Raw genomic sequence first — 12,890 nt, 5'->3', positions numbered from 1 at the left:
GTGCAAAGTCCAATTCTCTTTTTCTTTATCTGTAAAATACAAAAAATTTCAATGTTTTTCTATTTTATTAGATATCCTGGCAACTGTTTTATCTATGCTAGAATATTAATATTGCATTTAAGATGGTTGCATGCATTTAGTTCTTTAGCCTAGACTCCTCTAGGAATATGATACTGAACTTTTGAATGTTTTGTCAAGCTGCAGATGCATGAGTGAGAATATGATGTTAGTGCACTAATTTGTCCAAGTACACTTTTGCTGAATATTTTCTTACTTTCTTTGTGATTTCCAATTCCACAACTTTTAGGGCATTTTTTCATTGTCACTACAATATTTTTTTTCTTTCAGTTTTTAAAATTATATTTGATGGGTATAAAGTTGGGAGAGTATTACTGAGATTAATGTAATTTATAATTCTGAGCTACTGGCATGGGGTAGGTAATCCAGTACAAATAATTTATATATTATTTTAATTTTAGTAGTCAGTGTTGCCCTGTTTTTCGTGGTATGATCTAAATCTAAAAGACATGGCGTAGATACTTACAGTAAAAGTAATATAAAATACAAATGTTGTCAAAGCATCCAACACTTATATTATTAAAACATCAAATTTCTATCTACAATGATCTCATTTCTACTCACATTCAAATAGAAATTCTTAAAACTTAAGATTTAGGAAGTGAGATGGATTGGAACATGTATAGATGATTATCTTCTTTAGTTAATTTAATATCTATAGATAGTGTTTTTTTTTTTCTTTTTTCTTTGGGATGTAATTAATTTCTTTTTGCTATTTTGTTTTGCAGGTTGTAGGCAGGGACGAATGGGAGCTGGATCAATGGATTGTTTTTATATGTATTTGGAACCATTCAACTTATTATTGTAAATATTATTTTAATATTCATTTTTAACTATGTTGTGTAACATTTTTTAGATTTCAAATATATAAAAAAAATACAGATTTTAATCAAATATAAATAACCAAATGCATTAAAAAAAGCATTTTTAACAATGATTTATACTGGTGGTTCGACAGACCATTTTAGGGTTTTGGTAGACCTTTTCGGCATACCTTTACCAGTGCTTACAAGATTTTTTCAAGCACTTGTCAGTCATTTCCTGTCGCTTGGGAAGACCTTTAAAGGTGCCTTTTCAGGCTATAATGGCAGTTAGAAGAAGTAATGGTAAAGGCTACTAACCGCCGATAAAGCTCTCCCTATAGCAGCGGTCAACAAAACTGCCGGGAAAACCTAATGGGTGTAGGAAAATGTATTTACGACACTACCTTTTTCTGCGCATGTCTAGCCACCAACAAAGGCTTTGCCGGCAGTTTTTGGAACCTTTACTGGTAAAGGTATATTTTCTTGTATTGAGAAGAGATACTAAATATTGAAGCTTTCAGGGGTTGATGATGGATTGTATGGATTGCTAGATGAGTCCCATTGATGGACAGCTTGGAGAGAGAAAGAGATGAGTTTGGAAGAGAGGAGATACATGAAGGGTTGGGACTTATGATTCTCCTAGAAACATGTAACGTGCACTGCATGTAGCGCACGTGTCTGCTTTACAATTTTTCTTATATAGTTGGGCAATGGGTCCCATCGAGATGTTCGTGAGAAATTGGCTCCTTACATATGTTTTTTTGAATGATGTTAGTACATTGACTCAAAAATAAGGTAGAATCAAAGCTTAGGTGGGCCACACAACTTGAATAGGTGTAGGAAAAAGCCTATCATTGAAAACTTCCTTAGATATGTTGGAATGATTATATGCCATCTATACCACTCCTAGGGTCACCTTTTTATTCTATATAATGAATGGTTTAGATCATTGAGAAGACAATTATAACTATGTTATAATTGAATGACTGATTATAAATGGTTAATTAGACAGTTGAGAATTTCATAGTTGCAAAAAAGGTACTCTATGGGTGTATCAAAGCCTAGATGTATGGTTCATGTAGATTGATTAGTCATTGGTTCAATCTTCATCACGATTGAGTGTGTATAAGTGGGACTTCCAATGAATAGTGCAAGGTAGGATCATGTCCCATCGAGATGTACATCAAGAACTTAAGTTAGTTGTCTCCGTTCGGTCTTTACCCAAGTTGTGGCTTTCGGGCAGTTAGATCGCTACCAAATTTAGAACAATAAATTAGAGTAATGTCCTACGCAAATTCGTATAGTAGCGGGCCTGATCGATGGTCGGTGACCATCAAACTGACTTCAAATCATACCTGTCGATTGACACATCCAAATAGAGAGCCAATCGTGTCTATGCGCAAATCATCGCTAGGGCCAACTACCCTACGGTGGGTGTCGAACTGTATGCCCCGTAATGGCTCCAGATGTTAGAAACACCCTCTCATAGGGCTAATATAATGAAACATAGGCCTTAAGGCCATTTGTACCATATCTGGCATTATAAACAGCCATTTATTTCTCTCCCCCTCTCTTCATACGAATTTGTTCCAGTAAAAGAGAGAAAGAGAGAAAGAGAAGAAGAGAGGGAAGGGAGAAATGGTGGAGCCTCGGTGCTAGATCTCATCATCCGATCCCCGTGCTAGTCGGATCTTGCAAGGTCTCATGTCTACTCCTAGCTTCACATTTTTCACAGACGAAATCCGATAATTTCGGGATAAATTCTTCGATGTTAAATGCTTAGAAATGCTAATATGATTGAATTGCATTATCGTTGTGGATTGAGTGTCACAAATTATTTAAATATGCAGATAACTTACTTTAGGGAGGATATCCTAAACTTATACGACCGACCAGAGTTGAACACAACGATTGACAGTAGTTGGAGCCATAATAGATACTTTGTACCTATGTCGGTTTAACCGGGATCCTCCATAGTCGATCATATCAGTCTAATGCAAGTTCGATCATTCTTGTGCTTGGTGATTGTATAACATTCAATAGAATCTGGGATACCACTATTACCATTGATTTAATTTACTTATAACCACTAGTTCGTTACGACCCCCAAAGGCTCATGAGCCGAGTATGGTGGTATGTGACACCGTGTTTGAGCTGTCGGCCTATGCTGGGGTGACGAGTCTCCCCATAATGACCATTGAGCACTGATAGAGGTGATAGAATATTGTTTGAATGACCCCCATCAAATTACTCGACCGATGGTTCTGTACCAGAGTACCATTTGAACGATGTGGCATGAGCGGAATTGGGTGACGAGCTCATTTCCTTTGTATTCATTTTGTTTTGAGTGACAAGCCCACACCTCTTAATTGATTGTATCTTACTCGGTGATGGGTGATGACCTGTAACGTGTTGATACCTTAATTTAGATAAAGGGACACTAGTGAGGAGCTGCTACGTGTTGTAATAAACTACATGATCCGGATAATGACTAGTGCTATAAAAATGGTATCCTAACTTTACCAACTTGCTGTATGAACGGAAACTAATAATCACTTGGCTAATCATACATATCATAGAATAGGTTGCGATTTGGGGTTGAAGTCGCTTGTGAGGAAGTGTTGGCATTTGCGAAATAGACATTTAAGTTGCTTGTGAGGGAGTGCTAGATTGTAAGGAGCATGCATCATTTCATCATAACATTAATATACTTACCAACTATATTAGAAAATTGTTTATTTGTGATGCTATCATTATTTGTGCTTGCTTGTGTTGATAACATGTGTAACTGCTTAGTATCTGTGCTTTAAATGTAACATGCTTAAGTGTATTGCATGTATGAATATGTATTTGTTGTGAACTTGTTATTCCTTAAAATATCCTAAGTAACATTCTTGGGGGTATTTCTTCACTATGTTGGTTTTTGACGCCTCCTATTTGACATAAGAAGATAACTTAGGAATAGGACTAGTTGGTGGTGCACTTGGGGCACTTAGTAAATCTAGCTTCTCCTCGTTTAGTAGTTGAACTTCTATTCCTATTGTAATTATTATGGTTCATATAATTCTCACATGGGCGGCCACCACTTTTGGATATTACCCCTATATTTTTAGATTTTGCTATTTCTACCTCGCTTTGGTTCTGCTAATTTGAATTATGCTACTCTGATTGCTCGTGTGTGAAATAAATGTAAATCTGAACGAGGTCATACGTGCATTTTTACTTGGTTAACATCTAGAAACTCCGGATCGGAGTTTATGTACTTGGGTGCCAATTTTTGGGTTGTTACATTTGGGTTATTAATCTCGTGAATAATCTAGATTAGGTAGATTCTATATTATCATGGAGGAAACAAGGGTTTTAGGTTAGGTTTCTAGTTTAAGCTCCACCTTAAAGAAAGTTATACTAATAATGAGGGAATGGAATTCAAAATTCAAGTCTTTAGTTTAATGTTTGCCCTAGGTCCTTCAATTAATTCTAAGCTTAGCCTCTGAGACCAATCTTTCATGCCCCACAATTCAGGTGTCCGAGTAGGCGACTTAAAACCTAAATCCCAAGCGAGTGAACTATATTATTTATACATTCTCTTATAATTAACAAAATTAACACAAATCCAAATACAAGATACTATAAATTAAAAGAAATTCTTATGAATTAAATTTCAAATCAACATAATGTTCACAATTACATGTTCAGGGTTTCTCACATAACGATACCTCTGAGAATCAAATTGTCCTATATATTCAATGAATAAGTACACATTTTCTATTGAATTATTAAAAGGTGTAAGGAAAATCCTATCATTGAAAACTTCCTTAGCTTTATTGGAAAGATTTTATGCCATCTATAGCTCTCTTAGCATCATTGTTAGGCCTGTATCCTAGTTTGTACTATTCCATAGAATCTCGCGATTTTTCCCATTGAATTTTGGCAACCCGTGACTTGTAATCAGCATTTGTGCGTGACCATAAGTCGTATCTCGTAGATCTAAGTTGGCTCGACTCGAGACTTATACCATTGCGACCGCATCGTCGCCGCGGTTCTAACGCCATGTCTTGCGCACCGATGCGATACCCAGGCCAGGAGTTGTGAGCCCGTGCATATTTCAGAAAAACGCTACGCATTTATAAAATTCAAGAGAATCTCTACCAAATATCACATCAATCAATCAAGTACAAGCAAGTATACAACCCATCCCTCTCTTACTAACAAAGCATGACACCCATCTCTCTCCCATTCCGAAAGTCAACTCTCACCGATCCCTTCCTTACAACAACCATCCCTCTCTCCTTACATCTCCTCTCTCTCTCATTCTCTCCACCATTCTTTCTAAGCAACAAGGGTAGACGTCCAAGCTTTCCAAGAGGAGAAGCTAGGTGTGGCCCACTTCCTACCCCAAGATCCTCACCATCCAACCCTTCAAATCTCATCATCCTCCATTAAAGGTTGAGCATGGGAGCTAAGGAGGCCAAGGGACTAAGAAGAAGGCAATCAGTGGGTGATCTAGGATTCCTACCATTGATCTTGATGATTTGAGGGCCCATATGTGGTGAGACCCATTTGATGAATGCATTGTAAGAAAATGGAGGGCCCATAGTAGTGGGGTCCCTCCCCTCCATCACGATCTCTCTCTCTCTATCTCTCTCCTTCACTGTTGATGGCCCACCTATTGATTTACATATTTTATCCATGCTGTCCATTTAGTGAACCACACTACAGTCCACTTATGGGGCCCACCCTGCTGCCTGTCCATTCGGACAAGCCTTGATGAAGGAAAAACACAAAGATCAGCTTTATTCAATGTTGTTGGTGGGCCACACATGTGGACCCACCTTTAATACATGTATTGTATATCAACACCGTCCATCTGGATGGTGCCATGTGAGGCCCTACCCTAATGTATGTAATTACATCTAGACCATCCGCTAGACGGACGTCCAACCTCCTAGATGCTGTTCTTATATATATATATATATATATATATATATATATATATATATATATATATATATATATATATATCTGGTGGGCCACACGTGTGGACCCACCTTGCATGTGCAGGATCCACACCGTCCAGACCTTGGATGGTGGGTCCCACGTAGCTGGACAGCTGCTATACAGTGTCGGCAAGTTCTGTGGGTTGTGTCATGTATGTGTTTTATAGACACCGTCCATCTGCTTTGGACGTGGGCCACCCCACACGTGTGGCACATGTGGGGGTGGGACCCACATTGATGTACGTATTCTATATCCATCGTCCATCTACATGGACCCCAGTAGCTACAACCGCTGCTGTATTAAACGTCAGCAAGTTCTGTGGTCCCAATCACGAGGTATGTGTACGTCCATACCATCCATCCATATGGCAGCTCGTGGGGCCCACCTACACGTGCTGCACGTGTGGGATGGGACCCACCTTGATGTAAATATTCTATATATGCACCATCCATCTAGACAGTGCTGTGTGGCGTGCACCATGATATATGTGTTTTAACTATACCGTCTGTCCACCTGGACGGTGTGATCCACACCATGATGTATATGATGATCTACACTGTTTAAAGGACGGTGGGCCTGCCTTAATGAATAGGACCACCAGATGTATATGTTTCATCCATTTCGTCAATTTGCTGGACGTCATCCAGGGCAACAGCCCACCGCGATGTATTGTATCCACGCCGTAAGTTGGCTGGACGCCGTCCAGGGCAGTAGCCCACCGTGATGTGTTTCCTCCACGCTGTCTAGCCCAACGGGACCCACCTGCTGTATGCAGGGCCCACTTGATGTATGTGAGGCCATCGTGGCCGTATGTGAAGCCCATTATGGCCGTATGCAGGGCTCGTTGTGGCCCAAGTAATGGGGCCCGTTGTGATGTATATTAGGCTCGAGTAATGGGGCTTGTTGTGATGTATATTAGGCCCGAGTAATGGGGCCCATCGTGATGTGTATTAATCCCATGAGTGCGGCCCAATGTGATGTTTGTGTGGCCCTTAAATGCAACCCAATATGATGTTTGTGTGGCCCATAAGTGCGGCCTAATATAATGTTTGTGTGGCCCATATGTGCGGCCCATTGTGATGCTTGTGTGGACCTTAAATGCGGCCCAATATGATGTTTGTGCGGCCCATTTGATGAGGCCCAATGTGATGTATTTGTGGCCCATTTGGAATGTGTAGGGCCCACCTTAATGTGATATATTTGTGGCCCATTTGGCGAGGCCCATTATGACGTATTTGTGGCCTTTGACGAGGCCTAATGTGATGTATGAGAGGCCCATATGTGCGGCCCAATGTGATATATTTGTGATCCATTTGGGGAGGCCCATTATGATGTATTTTTGGCCTAGGTGTGAGGCCCATTGTGATGTAATTTTAGCCTAGATATCAGGCCCAATGTGATGTATATATGGCCCATGTGATGAGGCACATTATGTTGTGTATGGGGCCCTTATGTGAGGCCCAGTATGAAGTATATGTGGCCCATTTGGTGAGGCCCATTGTGATGTATATATGGCCCGTCCATTGTGGTGTATATTAGACCCTTGAGTGAGGCCCATTATGTAGTACAGTAGGCCCTTGTGTGAGGCTATGGGCCCCACTATATTTTAAGCTTTATGTGGGCCACTCCTTGGGAGCAATGTTGGTTAAATGTCCACATTGATGGGCGATGATGGTTAAATGTCCACATGTGACCTTCCCTTAAGCCTTGTTAGGCTCATTCTCATCATTCTCGAAGTGGGTTAACCCAAATCTTTCGGCCTCATTGATGTTGCATAGTCCATCATCGCCTTAGACAGATGGCTCCGTGCTATCAGAGTTGACATATCCACGGCCGAGGGCCAATCTTTATATTATGGTTTAGATTGGCTATTCATCTATGGACCCTGCCTTGCATATAGGCCGATTATCGAAGCCGATTATCGATGCCGATTATCGAAGCTGATTAACGATGCCGATTATTGGCGCCGGTTATCGATACCGATTATGAGTATGTGACAACATAGCATCATGATACATGCCCGCACACATCATCTACATGTTTGTTATGAGATGTGGTTGACCATTGCAGATGTCAAAGGTAGGTTGTTTATGGGACTCCCTGATAGGCTGAGTCGTCCCACATGAGCGCACGGTATGCGCAACGTTGATGCATGATTGGACTGTGTGACTCATGCATCTCTCATTTTGTGATATGAATACTATACACCCTAGCGATATCAGGACCATAGCCTCCACATATATGTCGTGGATGATCAGATGGGACACTAGAAATGTTTGGTTTGAGCATATGAAAACTTTGGATGTTCGTGGGTGAAAGTCTCTAAACTCCTGTGGCCAGGGGATGCTCCAATGACTAGACCGAGTAGAAGACATGAGCACCGAGTGCCGAATACTAGGAGGCCACGCTTCCTACTGTGTTGTGGTCGGTTGGAAGAGTGTGTGGCCTTACCCGCCTGAGGGAGTAGGCAATGTTAGGCTAAGTCTGACCAGCTCGAGGAATGGGTCAGCTATCGACGAGCCAGGCTGATATTGGCAGGCGGATGGTGAGGTCTCTTTCACTTACCCAGTTGTGCACTTGATGAGGCGGCAGGTGGCGTAGAGTGTACTAGACCTCGGTGATGACCCAGAGATGTATAGTACTGATATGTAGACTTATTGAGCAGGAGTTGTATACTCATTCATTCATTCATTCACTATCCACTTGGGCTGGTGGTGCATAACTAATTGTTATGTATACCTTTGCAATGGCCAGGATTTCAGTTGGGGCGTATGACCAACTTGAGATCAGTAGTCTACCACATTGAGTCTAGCCATCTAAATTTAGGTATGAGACTGGTTTGGATAGAAGTCCCTTGTGATGGACCCCATATCCTGCGATACTACGTACTATCATCCCGACTTCACACTCCAGCTTAGTTATTTCATTCGCACTACATATTGCATTGCATCCTCAGCACATAGCATTTGGTTTACTATGCTTTAGTATTATATAACCTGAATAAAGTTGATGGTATTATGGACTTGCCAGGATCTGCATATTGAATTACATCTACCGCATATGACATTTTGGGTTACTATATTTCGGCATTTATATGGCCTAGATGAGGTTGACGGTATTTGTGGACTTGTTAGGATTTGTATATTGTATTGTATCCTCAGTATATGATATTTGGCTTCATATGTCTCCGCATTGCATAGCTGATCTACATTGCTTCCTCAATATATGACTTTACTTTATTATGTTTTTGCATAGCATAGCTTGGATAAGGCTGATGGTATTTATGGACTTACCGGTATGTTTCCGTATTACTCTGATATTGCATCCCAAACACACTTATATTGCGCACACACTTACACTACCCTTTAAGCTTTCTATAAGCTTTTACATGATAGATGCGTGCAGGAGGCGTTAGGTGGCAGTAGTGTTGAGCTTGGAGCGTACAGTGGTCTTCTGGAGCTTTGATTTTCGATATATGTATATTTCCCTTTCATCACTATATTCAATTATTTGTATTAGTAGATATGTGATGATGATGTTGCTTCTATGATTTGGGTAAACTTGTGGTTATGCTTCTTATGAGATAAATGTATATTGGAAAATCCTTTTTATTTGATCCCAGGATCGGAATCTGGCGTATAGGCGCTAGGAATCGAGAATGGGGTACTACGGAGGCTGTCGGCACTGAATTCGATGATCGAGAATTTTGTGAGCTCGGTTTTCGAGTTTGGGGCGTGACAATCATCTTTTGAAGTATTCTATCTAGTGAGTGGTTTAAATCATTGAGAAGACAATTATAGCTATGCTATTTATGGATGACTGGTTGTAAATGGTTGATCGTGTAAGTGTTATGTTTTCTAACTCCTATGATTGTCAAATTTTGTAGTGCCAAAACCTCTTAGAATCTGTGTCTTGTGTAGCTCATCTACATATTTAAGATCGTGCATCTCATGTACAAGAACAAAGGTCTTTACCTCAAGAACTTCAAATGCAAGATCAAGAGATATACATGTTCAAGTACAACACCATGTGTTAGTTCACTCTTTCAAGGTTCAATAGTTCATGGTTTCAAAGCTTCATCAAAGTTAAGACAATAGTCTTTACTTTGGTACTCAAAGCTCAAGTTGAAATACAAGTCCAGTACTTCAAATTCAAGCTTCGAAATGTCTCAAGTTCAAGCTACATCATATGTCATGATATCAAGCTTCGTGATCTTCAAAGAACAACTATCAACTAAAGCAAAAGAAGATTCAATGTTCATATATCACTTATAAGGTATGAATGATCCTATATTGACCATAGGGTAGGTCATTTTGAATACATAATTTAATTAGATCACTTTATAAGTACATAGTCTATTTTTCGACTAGTCTTAGACTATGTTTGACTAGTCCTAGTACTGGCTCGACCAGTTCAAGAAATACTCGACTAGTCCTAAGTTTGTTACTAATTTTTGAGATTTTTGGTTATTGCCTCGACCAGTCCTGGAGACTGCTCGACCAGTCAAGTGAAAAGTGCTCGACCAGTCCAGCAGGCTCGACTTAAAGTCCAACAACTAAATTGGGTCCCACACGACCAGTCATGGACAGAACTCGACCGGTCGTGGAGGCCACTCGACCGGTTGAGTAGGCCCTTCGACCAGTTGTGGAACGGCTTGATCTTATCGCGCCCAAAATTTCAAAAGTTTGTTCGTTCTTCGACCAGTCGAGCTGTTCTCTGGGCCAATCGAAGGAGCAATTTCTGCACTTATAAATAGAGCATGATTCTCAGAGTTTTTCATTCAATTCAAGCAAAATCAAGACACCACTCCGAGAGATAAGTTAGTGATATTATTAAGCTATTTAGTGCTTATTTTATATTCTCTTTAATTGGCTTTTTTGTATTTGATTTTGTATTCTATATTCCAATCTTATTTGAAAAAGGGATTGAAGTTTTTCCATTTCTTGGAATCAAAATCAAATCAAGCTAGCCCAAGGTGATTTAATCTAAAATCCATTTAGAACTTATAAACTTTTCATAAGTGAGTGTGAACATTAAACATCTACGTTGAACTTCTACTTTAAATTGGTTCTACCGGGCTGCATTAAAGGAGAATATCCAGATAAGTATTTTACAGTTTTGTAAATCTATTCTTTTGGTTTCTTTGAGATTGTGCCAGCAAAATCTCTTTCTTTTGGTTTGTTTGAGGTGATCCAAAAAACTCAGAGTGTGGGGTTTTTGAATTGTGTAAGCCTACTTGAAAGACACAATTATGAGGATTTTACGTGGACCTTGAAATACCTATTTCATAGTGAATGCTAATATCCACTGTGTGAGGATTTAGGAGTGGAGTAGTTGTGTGGCTGTTTTTCTAAGCAGTTGGTGTACACACAAGCGAACCACTATAACATCTAGTCTTGTGGTGATTATTTGATTGTGACATTGTGTGGATGTTGTAATTTCCCTTTATGCATTTGTGGAGAATGTTGTAGTCCTTTTTATATAAGTGTGGGAATGTTGTAATAACTTAGTTTCTTTCTTTGCTATTTTATTCTTTATTCCTCTGTATCAGTTTGAGATTTTGATACATAGACCGTTCTACGAATTAGGTTGTCCTACCATAAGCCATTGGTTTTTGGTGTAAGGTTGTCCTTAGAACAACGTCTGTATCAACCTCTCAATACTTGTACACTTGAGGTTGTTATTCTTTTTTGCATTATGGGATTGTTTAAGTGTTATCTTTATTTATATTTGTTTAAATTTCATATTTAATTTTTAATTTAGCATAGTCCTATTCACCTCCCCTCTAGGACTCTTAGCTCAGCCTTTTCAAGTGGTATCAGAGCCTAATAGCTTGCTTTAATTATTTTGTTGGATTAATTTCCTGAGCTAAACAATCTGAGCTTTCTAAGATGTCAAATTTTGATAGTCTTTTAGTCACTAGGCCTCCACCATTTGATGGCTCCAATTATGCCTATTGGAAAGCCAGAATGAGGGTTTTCCTAAAATTCATAGATGAGAGCATGTGGCAAGCCACAGTAACCAATTGGACCCCTCATACAACTGAAGTGATTAGTACCGATGGATCTGTAACTGTAAAAGGAATACCTTAATTTACTTGGACTAGTCTTTAGAAAAGTGAAAGTAGTGCTAATGCAAAGGCTCTAAATGTTATTACTTGCGTACTATCACTGGATAAATTCAAGAGAATTATATCCTGTGATACTACAAAGCAAGCCTGAGATGTTTTGGAAATGACACACGAGGGAACAACAATTGTCAAGAAATCTAAAGTCTAAATCCTCACAACCAAATTTGAGGAAATACGTATGGAAGAAAGTGAAACTTTCATGGACTTCTAATAAGATTGAATGACATTGTCAACTCTATGTGGGGTCTCAGTGATAGAATCTCAGAAAGTAAAGTCTGTGCAAAGATAATACCCTCACTTCCTGAACGATTCAATTCAAAGGTGACTGCGATCCAGGAACTTCATGGTACGGATAATATGAGGGTAGAAGAATTAGTTGGCTCATTACAGACCTATGAGTTAAACTTTAAAGCTCCTAAAGGTAAATCCATTGCCCTTAAATCTTCTAAAAGTATTTCTCAAGAAAATAGTAATTCTGATTTAGAAAATTCTGAAGATGATATGACCCTTTTAGCTAAAAAGTTTTATAAGATTTTCAAAAGTAAAAAGAGAGTTGATTTGCAAGAACCTAATGAAAAGAAAAAATCTAAATCTAAAACCTAAAAATCTTTAAAAGACAGTCAATGTTACAACTGCCATGAATATGAGCATTTAGCTAACAAGTGTCCTAAAAAGGACAAACCTAAAAAGAAAGGTATGTTGGCTACTTGGGATGAATCTTCCTGCTCTGAAGCCTCTTCTGAGTTAGAAGATTCTGAAACCAAGTCGAGTAATGATGTTAAAGCCCTTATGACTCTAGTCAAGTTCACTTTTTCAGATAATTATGATTCAACCAGTGAAGAAAATCTGAATGGTGACCATGAAAATGAAGAAGATCTTCA

The sequence above is a fragment of the Magnolia sinica genome, chromosome 7 (genome assembly GCF_029962835.1).
Source record: "Magnolia sinica isolate HGM2019 chromosome 7, MsV1, whole genome shotgun sequence".
NCBI lineage: Eukaryota > Viridiplantae > Streptophyta > Magnoliopsida > Magnoliales > Magnoliaceae > Magnolia > Magnolia sinica.
This window is presented reverse-complemented; position numbering follows the sequence as displayed.